Consider the following 13,164-nt stretch of genomic DNA (forward strand, 5'->3'; position numbering starts at 1 on the left):
TGAGACGAGGCAGGAGTAACAACAGTTACTACTTTATTAAAGCTTCAACAGAACCTCAACAGAACACACACAAGATGGCACGGATCCCTTTTATACCCTTTTGCAGGGACAGCGTCAGCCAATAAATGCAACGTATTTTCCTGCTTTGCGCGTGCGCAATCGGCTGGAGACAGCCTGTCTGGCCCGGGCAGCCCACGTGGTCTGCCCGGGTCTCTCTGCAGCTTTTTGTGACTTAAAATTACATTGCTTAAGTTTAACAAAACTCCGATTTTCAGAAGTGCAATTCAACATGGGGGCTTTAAGCCTTCACTAGATGTCATGCAGCTATTTTCTATTAGTATCCATTAGTATCCCTATAAAATTGGTACTTTGACATCACTGTCATGTCCCTACAACTGTTAAAAAATGAAGCACAGTTTCCTCAGAAAAAGATCCCCGCTTTGCAACACCTGTCAGAACTCAGAGTCCCCTTTTCTCATTTATTATCTTTCATCAGATCTGTCCCCTACTCTCTCAACTAATGTACAATTAAAATCTTCCTTATACAAAGTTCTCTCAGGCTGTGAGTGGTATATTTCTAACAATCCAACAAAAGCAATTATCAGTCAACATTTGCAGAGGTCGGAAACACTGTCCAGCAGTTCAAACATGCCCTTGACCAAAAATGGCTTTGCTTTTGATCATTGTCCTGAAGGAAAACATAAGGGCAGGAATAAAGAGATTAAACGGAGAACTGACAGCTCTTGTAACTTGAAAAATATGGAAACTTTTGAAAAACTATGCTGAGAACCTGAGCATCTGTATTTGAGTGTCACTGCCCAGGAAAAGCATGTGGGCCTGCTGAGGTTCCCAGGGCCTTGTTTAACCCGGCCTGTTCCAAGGATTACAGCTCCAGACTGGCTGGCTTCCATCAATCATCTTTTTGAGATTAAGAGCTATGGGAACCAAAGCTGCTGCTGCCAGCCCTCCTTTCCATCCCATCAAATTATGAGGGAGGTCCAGAAGAGAAGCTGATGATATCACGGGTAAGCCAAGGTAATTCCTGTCCCTGGAGATTCAATTCGGCTCCTAAATACCTGCTTTTGAGTTTAGCCATCACATCACTCTCATTCCCAGATAATGAGGGATGCCTAATTAAGGGAGGATTTTTTCATTGACATTCTCAAAGCCCAAATTCTTCTATTTATTTCCCCTTACCTTTAAAAACAAAGCTACAGGTTTTCAGAAAATGTGGCCAACATAATTTTAAAGGGGATGTGGCCAACATACAGTAATTTTAATACTGCTGTGGCACCCAGTTCTTCCCACACAGCATTTTTTTTTCATTTTAGCCCACTGGCAAGAGAAAATCCCATTTGTCCTGATTACTGTCTTTAACCATTTTTAGCAGGGCAGCTGGTTTTAATCCAGTTTAGTGCTGCCTGTATGTGTGGAAGTCTAGTTTGCTAATACCTGAACTTCATTAAGTCCATTTTATAAAGGCACAGCCCCCTTCTTCCCCCCCCTCTCCAACCCTTCATTTTGCCTTGCTTAAACAGGTCAGCACATATTTAAGCTACAATACACACCAGTTGGGAAGCAGCTGAAAGCTGCTGACAAACATACCAACACATTAAATCTTCACTGCAACTGCATCACTGTATAAAGTGGCCTGGGAAACTGCTAGAATCAGATGGTGACTATGATTGCTTCATTCTCAGAGCAAAATGGGGGGGAAAACCAGCAGATATAAAATGAGTCCACGCAAAGATAATTAGGGGACTGGAGGCTTTAACATATGAAGAACAGTTGCAGGAACTCGGTATGTCTAGTGTAGTGAAAAGAAGAACTAGGGATGACATGATAGCAGTGCTCCAATATTTGTGGGACTGCCATAAACAAGAGGGAGTCAACTTATTTTCCAAAGCAGCAGAAGGCAAGATGCGAAACAATGGATGGAAACTGATCAAAGAGAGAAGCAAGGTAGAACTAAGGAGAAATTTCCTAACAGTGAGAACAATTAACTAGTGATACAGCTTATCTTCAGAAGTTGTGGGTGCTCCATCACTGGAGGTTTTTAAGAAGAGACTGGACAGCCACTTGTCTGGAATATATAGGGTTTCCTGCTTGAGCAGGAGGTTGGACTAAACCACCTCCAAAGTCCCTTCCAACTCTGTTATTCTGTTATTCTGAGTCAATCCTAGAATCAAGAAGACAAGGGAACAAGGTCTGCCTTGACAAACTGCATTCTCCCAAATGATATAATATGCATCCTGTAGCTGACTGTAAAACTTGTGGAAAGTTTTGGAATTTGGGAAAATGGGAAGACCAGGAAGATCAGGCAAATTATTCCCACTCCTGGTGCTTCTGGTGACCTTGACTGTGTCACTGATGATTAAAAATTCACCTGAAACTCAACCTTAATTCCAACCTTGGAATTAATTGATGATTGCAGAATGATTACAAGCAAACACTGAATGGCTGTTGTAGAATTTCTATGTCTAAGATGAGTACTCATATCTTGTAAACAGTCATTGTTAGGAAGGAAACATGCAGTTGGGTTGCATAACCTTAATATTAATCTTTACAATCATATTTAAATGTATCAGGGCACTGAAACTCCACAAAGCACTCCACAGTTGAGTGTCATGCCAAAGAGGTCCTTTGGCCAGCAAACCTAGCTATAAGCAAACAATTTTCAGCCAATTCTGAAAATTCTTTTGAAGAAGAAAATGGGGAAGGAGCTAAGGAGCCAAGCTGATATAAGCTAAGCTATTGAAACCCATCTGGAATTTGGAATAGATCAGTGGTTCTCAACCTGTGCTTCCTGGACCCCTGGGGGGGGGTTTCATGATGTCATCACAGGTGGTTCACGAAGACTTGAAGAAATGTTATGATTTAAATCTTGAGTTACGTCTCGGTGGTACGTAGCCATGTTAGGTGACCATAAAAGGTATTTAAAGGGGGTCCGTGGTGAAGAAAAGGTTGAGAACCACCGGAGTAGATCATCAAGGCTTTTCAAAATCAATACTTTAGAGAATTATTAAATACCAGTGATCAAGAAAGTTTGAGGTAACCAGGAACAGACTTAACACTGACAACAAATAAAATGCTAGGTACCTATTCCAGCTTTCCGTTTTTAATGGATCTTCTGCGATAGAAAAAGGAGTGGAAGACCAAGTAGGAAAGCACAAGACGTTTAAGAAATGTAATACCATAATATCTAAACTTTCTGTTAGATCCTGGTTTGGAAGCACCTATGATTCTAGGGGGGAAAAGAGATGGTATTTAATTAATGCAAATTCCATCAGGGCCTCCTTAAAAGCCGTCTCCGCAGCTCCAAGAGAAGCAGATCTCGTTCTTTTTGGATCCCGAGCAGCACACTCTGGTTCTCATGAGCACGCCGGATCAGGTAAGGGATAACCTCTTCCACAGATCCATATGGGATAGATTTGTAGATGGCATAACCTGCTTGACCTATACTTGGCCAGAGGATAAAAACCAATTAGAGAAAGGAGGTGAATATATCACAGGAATAAAGGGGAAAGTGAGGAAAAAGTCATGAAGAACATGGAGCAAGACTCACCTAGTGCCAAGGACACCTGGTCACACATACCCAGCAGCTGCCCAAAGCTAATGGGTCCAGCAGTTTTGTTGATGCCCATCTCTGACATCCTTAAGTAGATAAAACACACAGACAACGATGGGCATGAATTTAATGTAGAATAGAAAGCTTAAACTGTAAGCTACAAAACAATTCTAGCTTAAGCGTAAGTTCATTGGCAGGCTTTTACCAAGGAGATGGGCATCCTGAAACCTTTCAGTTATTATTATTATTATTATTATTATTATTATTATTATTATTATTATTATTATTATTATTATTATTATTATTATTATTATTATTATTATTATTATTATTATTATTATTATTATGGATCATCGCACAGTCAGCCAGATGTTCAGACTGGATTTGGCATTTTGTCTACCTATCTAGTCCTTACCCAGGACCTGGGATAGGCAGATGTGGATGTTTGGTGGTATTACAGATATCGTCGCAGGATGGAAGCAGTTCCTAGTAAGGCCGCCTTTTGCAATTGACTAATAGCGAATTTGTCAATGCCGATGGTGTTAAGTGGTGCTCCATTATTATTATTATTATTATTATTATTATTATTATTATTATTATTATTATTATTATTATTATTGTTGTTGTTATTATTATTATTAATTTTGTTGTTGTTGTTGTTATATCTTGCCAGTTTCATATATAACTCAAGGTGGCAAACATATCTAATACTCTTTTCTCCTATTTTCCCCACAACACCCCTTCCGGGTAGGTTGGGCTGAGAGAGAATGACTAGCCCAAAGTCACCCAGTCAGCTTTCATGCCTAAGGCTCGCCTAGAACTCAGTCTCCTGGTTTCTAGGCCAGCACCTTAACCGCTAGACCCAACTAATTCTCATCTTGCTGAATGTCAACCCTCAGTATCTCAGCTTGCATGGCCAAAAGTGACAGATTCTGAGAATTGTGACTCAACAAAATCTTGAGGGCTCGAGGCTCCCTCCGCTACTTTATGCAAATCACTTACCCATAAATATCAGTTTCTTTTGTTTGCCCTTTTATATCTAATTTCCCACAGGTTTGAGGAGAGCAAATGACTATTTGCCTTTACATGTGCACTAATGTTTTTAAGCCTCCCCTTATTTTGACCTTTTCCTCTCAGTTGTGTTAAAATGGAAAAACATGTCAACCCTTGAGCAAAAAGTGTGTTGCTTCTGGTCCAAACCCCTGTTCAAGGCAGGAGACTTTATACCATCCTGGTCAAATGACTGTCCAGTCTGTTTTTCAAAACTTCCAATGATGGAGCACCCACAACTCTGGGAGGTGGCCTATTCCATTGATTAATTGTTCTCACTGTCAAAAAATGTCTCCTTACTTCCAAGTTAGATCTTCCTTTAATAAGCTTCCATCCATTGGTTCTGCTGCTTTGTACAATAAGTCAGTCCCCTTTTCCCTGTCACAGCCCCTCAAGTACTGGAAAACGAATACCTTGTCAGTCTTCAGCTATGTGGACCAACTCCCAGAATTCTGAGCAATGTCCCTACTGACTAAACAAGGTTGAATTTTACAAATCTGGAGGGCATATGGCTTGGGAAGCACTGATCTAAATGAAAATTTTCAGGGTTCCCAGATTATTGCCTTATTTCTTCTCCTCCTCTTGGCTTTCAGGTGGCAGGTTTTCAGTTTGCTTCTTGCACATGCAATTTGGAGACCATTTCAAGAGGTAGGAAGGACTTGTTCACAGAATCATGCAACATTTTAGTAGATGTTTTATTACTCAGTTCCTCCTCACTCCTTTTGCGCCTACTATACCTTTGTACAGCATGTGTCACAGAGGCTTCATTGTGTGTGGCCACAATCATCTCAAATCTTTCCTTGACTTGAGATACTTGGTCCAAGCCAAAATCCAGACAACGCCGGTAACTGTTTGCCAAGGTAAGCAAAAAGGAGGGACATTACTACAGAAGAGATTCCCAACAGAAACCTTACAATTAGCACACAGCCTAACATAACCAAGGTTCAAAACAAAAGAACAGTTCTATTGAAAAAGTCCTCACCTTTTGTTGGTAGCTTCCCAGCTGGGCTGTACAGGATCAAATATATGGTATAGCAGTGTTAGAAATTCTTTTTATATATAAAGCAACACAGAGCAAACAAAGAGTACAGTAACCATGTGCCTTACTGCTCAACTGTATGACTATAACAGGAAACAGGAAACTCTACTCAGAACATAAACCATAGATTATAACCATAGATGCGCACTAAACACTGCCATCTACTGGTTGAATAATTCTATAGTTGTTGCAATACAAAATACATTCTAACATGTATTCCAACAAGAAGAATTTATAATTTTTAAATGCACTTAGTTAAAACCTGGGTTATACTTTGGTGGGAGATGTTCATCTTTTTTTCTGACAAAGTTACAAAAAAAAAAATCTGTCTCTTTGCTCCCATCTAATGGTAATCTGGTTTTATGCAGCCCAAATACAGTATTCTTGATCTTCGCCTAGTTTTCTTTTACCTATTTCTGCTTGCTTAGTAAATGCAAAAACATATTTGATTAGCTGAAGGAAACTAAATCTGGTAATATCTAAAACAGAGATAGGTAATATTGTGTTCTGAAAATATTTTTTATTACAATTTGCAGAATGAAGTTGGCCATTCTGGCTAGGCTGGATGGTAGTTCAGCTCTGGAAGGCATTCAAGTTGAAGAAGAGTAGTTGAGAGTCTCCAGCATGAAGAACTGAAGAATGCATCATAATGCTGTTTGAAAAATACTTGGATTCCCTTCTTATGCTTACTTTGTGGCATCATTTGCATCTAACCACACAACAAACATGCCTTGGCAACATCTTTTGTCTGCCATGCCTTGCCCCCCCCCCTAACATTGCCTTCATCTTGTCTTCAGCCCTTGCGTCAGAGAGGTTTAATTCATTCTTGTAACTTCTGATTTTAAAGTCATATTTCCCCCCTTTAGCTTAGCTACCCACAATAGTTTTAAGGTGTGCAATAAGTGATGTGGTTCCCAATTATTTTTTGTTGGCCACTTCATGCTAGTGTAAGCACATCTCCTTTCTTCAAATTATTGGCATTTTTCCCTGTTGCCATTCTTTTTCTTCTTCTCCATGTTGAAAGAGGTGGCCACCTCTGTTTCTTTTCCTATGTGGTTCCCTTCTTTAATATATGTAATAAAGCCAACCATCTGTGAAACCTTGCTATCTCACCAAGTTTAATCCATCTCATCCTGATTTCTGGATGGTTTCCCACCAGCTGGTAACATTCAGAAAGCAAGAGGGCAACACCAACTGCTTTGCTTCACACAACTTACACCCATGTCATCAGGATATGTGGCAGCAACCCAAAGAAAAGGCGATAGGTGCAGAATAAAGATCAGCAAAGGGGGACAGCAAATTTTATGCTGGAGAGTTCTTTGCTGACTCAAGAATGGGCAAGAACTCAATAGTGGGGAAAGAGCCCATGTCAGCCATACATCTCTTCCTGTTCAAACCAGAAGTTTCTCTAATTTCTCATTGCAACTGCAATCCATTGTGATTTTTCTGTGTATTAAAAATATTATCATTTTTTTTGTTTTGCTTCTGAATCTGGGTTTTTATATGATCTTCAGATGGATGCCACCCTACAACTCAAGGAATTTAGGGACATTACCCCAAGTCTGAAAAACATTCTGGCTACTGAGGTAGACAATTGCAATAGTGGCAAATATCTGTAGCTCGGGTGTAGGATGAGGGTGAAGGTTCGTTCTCCGAGCTTGTGGGCTGGTTTCTGAACATTTTGTTACCAGGCTAGGTAACATCTTCAGCAGAGTTTAGGAGAAGTCGGTGTCAATGTTCTTCTGTTTATAAGGGCTTCAGGTGTAGAGGGTCTTGTGATGGGTCTTGTGATGGGGAGGTTACATCAGGTCAGGGTCATTGGGAGGTCAACTGCTGATGGTGGGGGGCTTGCATGGGTTAGTTGAGGGTCAGTGCTGTCTCTGCTTGTCTGTGCAGTTGATTTGAATTCTGAGGGGTTCATAGGCTGGTTATAGGTCAATGTGTCTGTTGATGGAATTGCTTGTGGAGTGCCAGGCTTCGATGAACTTACGAGCATGGCAGGAAGTAGACAATCTCACAATCACCTTTCTCCAGTGAATCAGGATAAATGAATAAAAAGCTGACAGTTTTTTTAACCTTCTGCACACAAGAGAGAAGGGCAAGGGGCTTCAAAAAATTAAGTGCAACATACATATTGAAGGGGCAGGACTCTGAGCATGGGGTTGTGGTTGCCATCTTCACTTTTTAAATGCCACCATGGAAGCTCATTCCATCTAACAGTAAAGTCAGGATTGATCTTGATTCCTAATGTCTGGCAAGGAACATATGTTATCACTGATATTTGCTATAAGGTTAAGCCTCTGCCCAAAGGATAACAGATGAGTTTTTTTAAAAAAACCTGCCCAGCCTAATTATTAGGCCTCAGTATTCCATCTGTTGTTGGCAACACAGGTTATATCTTTGCAATTCAAACTTTAATACTGTTGTTAGAACAAGTTATATTTTCATTCCATGGCCTGCCCTAAACCAACATAAAAATCATGTGTAAAACTTTAGTTGGTTTGGTACCTGTGCTACCGAATTCAGTCGCCTCAATGATTTTTGGAAATGCTGGTTTTCTTCTTAGGTCAAGCAGCTGAAGGACACTTCCTGGTGGTAATGGAAGAGAACAGGCAACATATACATTTAAAAAACAACTCATTGTCCATAGATTGAGCGAAAAGGGTAGAATCAAAGCAAACAGGGAAACAGATGAGAAAACGTGACAGGGGATCTGCTCACATGTCCCGACATGGCAGCCATGACTCTTTCGATGCTGAGATCTGATATTCCCTCCTTGTTTTGTAAACACAGGGTGATTGTTTTCTGTGAAGAGAGAAAATAAATAAATAAATAAATAAGTGCATGTCTTCATTCTCATCCCATACTGCAAAATTAGGAACGAGAATGCCGGCTGTTCCTTTTTTTTAGAGTCAAGGTAGTCCTTGACTTACGACCACAATTCAGCCCAAAACTTCTGCCACTAAGTGAGACATTTGTTAAGTGAGTTTGGCTCCATTTTACGACCTTTCTTGCCAGTTATTAAGTGAATTGCTGCTGTTGTTAAATTAGTAGCATGGTTGTTGAGTGAATTTGACTTCCCCATTGACTTTGCTTGTCAGAAGGTCGCAAAAGGTGATCATATGATCCTGGGACACTGCAATTGTCATAAATATGAGCCAGTTGCCAAGGATCCACATTTTGAAATCACAGGGATGCTGCAATGGTAGTAAATGTGAAAAACACATGTAAGTGACTTTTTCAGTGTTGTTGTAACTTTGAACAATTACAACCGTTCATTAAATGATCATTAAACCTGTCAATAAATGTGGACTACCTGTATTATAGCTTTGCAAATTTTATTTGCAGGTTTATTGACCTTTCCTGTAAGCTGAAATCTAGCACACTTACAGCCTCTCCTTGTTTAGGAGCCGCAATTTATTCCAGCAAAATGGTCAGTAAACAAAATGCTCACTAAGGGATCCATGAGACTAAGACATTCTACAAAGATCACCGGTTGTTGGTGTCTCATTTACATAAAAGTTCTCTCTTGCAGCAGCTCCAATGTGACTCTCTGGCAGGTGTTGTTTTTAGGCACAGATATTTGGACATAAGTGATTGGAAAATTATTTTTTTACTATTGTTTACTAGCATTTAATACCGCTGTATTTGTGAAGGGTCATTGTCTCAGGTAGTTGCTATATGAGGACTGTGTTGGATTAGAGGTAAACCTTGTTTAACAACTGCCTATTTACCAACCATTCAAACTTAAAATGGCACTAAAATAAGGTGACCAACTTTTTTACAATGAAAAGGAGGACACAAATAAATTGAAGAAAAAAAATATCGTACATAAAAGAAACATTCATTGCAACAATAATACAGAATACACTATAATATGATAAATGCAGAGTGGGCCCCGCGGCTCCCAAAGCACCAGCCACGCCGGCTCCGGCCCCAGGGGGCAGCCCGCCGTCGACACACCCCGCCTGCAGCCACCCCGCCAGCACCACCGCCCACCCTGTGCAGCCCCGTGTAGAGCGGGCCCCGCAGCTCCCACAGCACGGGGGGCAGCTGGCCGCCGCCGCCCCTCACACCCCACCTGCAGCAGCCCTGCCGCCCCTGCCTCTTGTGTCTGCAGCCATTATTGCCCTAGCAGGGCCGAAGATCAAGAGAAACTTACCGTGGCGTCACCGCTCCAGTCTCCTCCAGGTATCTTCGGGACTAACTAGGAGATGGTGTAGTTGGGTAGCAGGGAGGGGTGCAAAGTTCCTACCAATTTGCCTTTGCTGCAGACAACTTGCATGTGCAAAGTTTGCCGGACGCGCTCAGCAGCAATTTGGTGCACTCAGCAGCAATTCCTATTGGCTTTCGAAAGCCAATAGGGGGAGTAGCACAGCTCATGCAAAAGTTGAAAAAAAAAACATCAAAAAAAGGTGCCGGAACGCCATTCTGAGCGTTCTATGAGAAAAAAAAGCCCTGCAGATTAGTCTTCAAATATCGAAAAGGAGGACATTATAGGAGGACACTTTTTGAGGGAGGACAGAACTTACAAAAGGAGGACTGTCCTCCCTAAAGGAGGACGGTTAGTCACCTTACTAAAAATAACTTTTTACAATCAGTCCTCACATTTATGAAAATTGCAGCTATCTCCACAGACACATGACTGATATTTAGGTGCTTCACAGTCAACTTTCAACAAGCAGTCAATGGAGAAGCCAGCAGTAAAATTGCAAATCATGGTCAGGTGATGTTTCACTTAACAACTCACGTTGATTCACTTAATAAGCAAATGGGAAATGATATTGTTTAATCCATCACGGTCACATAGTGTTTGGCTTCACAATCATATCACACAGTGACAGAGTTGCCAGTCCCAATAAGTGAGACTACAGGGTTATTTTTCCTGAAGTACTGAATTTAGTTTGAATTTAATAAAAAAAAAAGAAAAGAACTCATCATGAACTTTCAGAGATTACATTTTTCACTTGCAGTGCAAAGCAGCATAGTTTGGCAACATTCTGTTCCCTGTATAAGAAGGATCTTATTTTACTCAAAGCCCTCCATTCTAGACAGAGCTATGTACATATTTTTCATTGGCAAAAATAAGCATGCTGTATCATGTAGTAATTTTGCAACTTTATTGTATAAATATAGTTTAGATTGGAAGTGGGAGGTCAGGGTATTTGTTGTAGGTAGTCCTTGAATGAACAACCGTAATAGAGCCTGCCCATTAAAGTCGTGAGTTGTGACGGTTGTAAATTGGGTCACTCATGAGACTGACCCAATTTTATGTCCTTTTTTGGGGTGGTCACTAAGAGAACACCCACGTTTTGCTGGTTTTTGTCAAAACCATTGTAAAAGATAGTCACGTGACTGTAGAACATTGACGATGACAGTGAATGCAGGCAGGTTGCCAAATGTAGTCATGTGACTGTTGAGGGGGCAGCTGTTGGAACTTTGAATCCGGGTAGTAAGTGCCCATAGGGAAGTCCGTCACTAAATGACTGCTCATAAGTCGAGGACTACCTATAATTATATTTTTCAGTTTATATTTTGTTTTCCCTTAGTTATGAGAATGAACAGAGATAACGACTCCATTCCCACAATATAGTGCTTCTCAACTCTGGCAATTTTAAGACACATGCTGGCTGGGGAATTCTGGGAATTGAAGTCCACATGTCTTAAACTTGACAAGGTTGAGAAACACTGCCATAATATACTTAACCCATTCAGCCCTTAATCCTTTCTGGTGGTACGGTAACTGAGTCAAAGATCTCATTTTGGGGGAATACACTGTCTCCATCCACTTTTTGGGAAGAAGTACTTAATATCCCATGGGCCCTTCCATCAAAAGAGCAGGGTCTCGGCTTCATAATAATGGCACACAGCAGACATGGCTAAATTGGCCACCTCAGCCAATCCGTGTTTGGGAGTCGTGTTCCATGCTGCCAGGCCTTAGCAGTGAGTGCCGCAATGGGGAATCTTGTATTTACAGCTTCTCTTTCATTTTAAGTTGTTTTCTGGAGCGGGGGAGGGGGGAGGGGATGGAGAACTTGGTAAAGCCAACTGCCTGGGTTTGATGTTTGCAGAGCAAAACTAATTGTGTTAATATTGTCTTCAAAATATAAACTAACTCGGTGCTCCCCACAGCTACTGCTTGATGCATCCTACAGTACTCACACAGAGTTCAGCTGCCATCAGGGCCGTCACCTTCAGTTGCATCATGGGATTGGGGGCACCCCCCACTGACAGATCCAGGCAAGTGATCATGGACTGGGCATTCTTGTCATACCACCCTTCCCTGGTGAGGAGAGAGCAGAAGGATGGCACTGGAACCCTTTTAGATCTGGGTTTCAGTACTTCTGTTGGTTGCTCACCAGGTCTTATTTATCTAATGCCACCCTTTTCTCTGGATTCATTTCCACATGTATATGCTATACTAGCGTGTTGCATCTGTTTATCATGCTTGGAACAGTGTTTCTTAATCGTGGCAACTTTAAGATAGGTGGATTTCCAATTTCCAGAATTCCCATGCTGGCTGGGGTATTCTGGAAGTTGAAGTCCACCCATGGCCATCTTGGGGATATTTGTTTGTTTGTTGATGTACTTGCAAGTCAATCTTGACTCCTGATAACTGCCTAAAGAAGTTCCTGCAGTTTTTGTTTTTTTGCAAGATTTCAGAAATGGTTTGCCATTGCCTTCTTTTTTGTAGTTTAGGCCTGGCCCAAGGTCACCCAGCTAAGGTGGCACTAGAACTCACGGTCTCCCAGTTTCTAGTCTGATGCCTTAAACATTACACCAAACTAACTCTCCTTGGAGATCTGCTGATTGGGAATTCTGAAGAAGCCTTAAGACCTTGAGAGGGAAGCAGATTATGGAAGTCTCACATATAACGATAGTGGTGATTTACATTAATTAATTATCAGACTGTGAATAATACTTAACCAGGAAAATTCAACAGAGTTTCCAAAATCTCCCAGCAAAACTCAAAATTGCTGGAGGAAGGTAAGGGTATGCCTGCACAAAAGACAGGCTTTATTTGGCTGGTCATTTGGGAAATTGATCTTTGGACCAATTGGACTTTCTATTCACTCAACTGAGAAAAATCTAATTAGTCTCAATTTTTTTCCAGTTTTGAGTAACAGGGTTCCATGTATTACATCAAAGCCTACTGTAGTTAAAAGTGTGAGAAATTACCCTTAACACCTGATAACCACTTCCTCAAACAGAAAGCCAAGGTTGTAGATACTCTGTATGATCTTAATAACATACTGGAAACACCGGAAGAGGATGTATGAACCATGTTTCTTGTTGTGTTCTTTGTATTTCCCCCCCCCCCTTAATCCCCTATGCATATCCTGATCACCCATTAAGGGTGATTGCCCTTCACCATTGATCGCCCATTAAGGGTGATTGCCCTTCTCCATCTGCATACAGTTTCATGCCCGTTGCTGGTTGGCTAACTAGCAACAGGGTCTTGCCAGCCAATGGAATTGTGTGATTACAAGCCAGGGGAATCCCATAA

General features: G+C 41.1%; 1 pseudogene; it reads right to left on the reverse strand.

Annotated features, from left to right (window-relative positions):
• Nucleotides 1-3,286: 3,286 nt before the first annotated feature.
• Nucleotides 3,287-13,164, reverse strand: part of LOC107289891 — a 17,441-nt pseudogene continuing 7,563 nt past the window's right edge.

This window comes from Protobothrops mucrosquamatus, unplaced genomic scaffold (assembly GCF_001527695.2).
Source record: "Protobothrops mucrosquamatus isolate PMUCROS unplaced genomic scaffold, P.Mucros_1.0 scaffold780, whole genome shotgun sequence".
NCBI classification, from domain to species: domain Eukaryota; kingdom Metazoa; phylum Chordata; class Lepidosauria; order Squamata; family Viperidae; genus Protobothrops; species Protobothrops mucrosquamatus.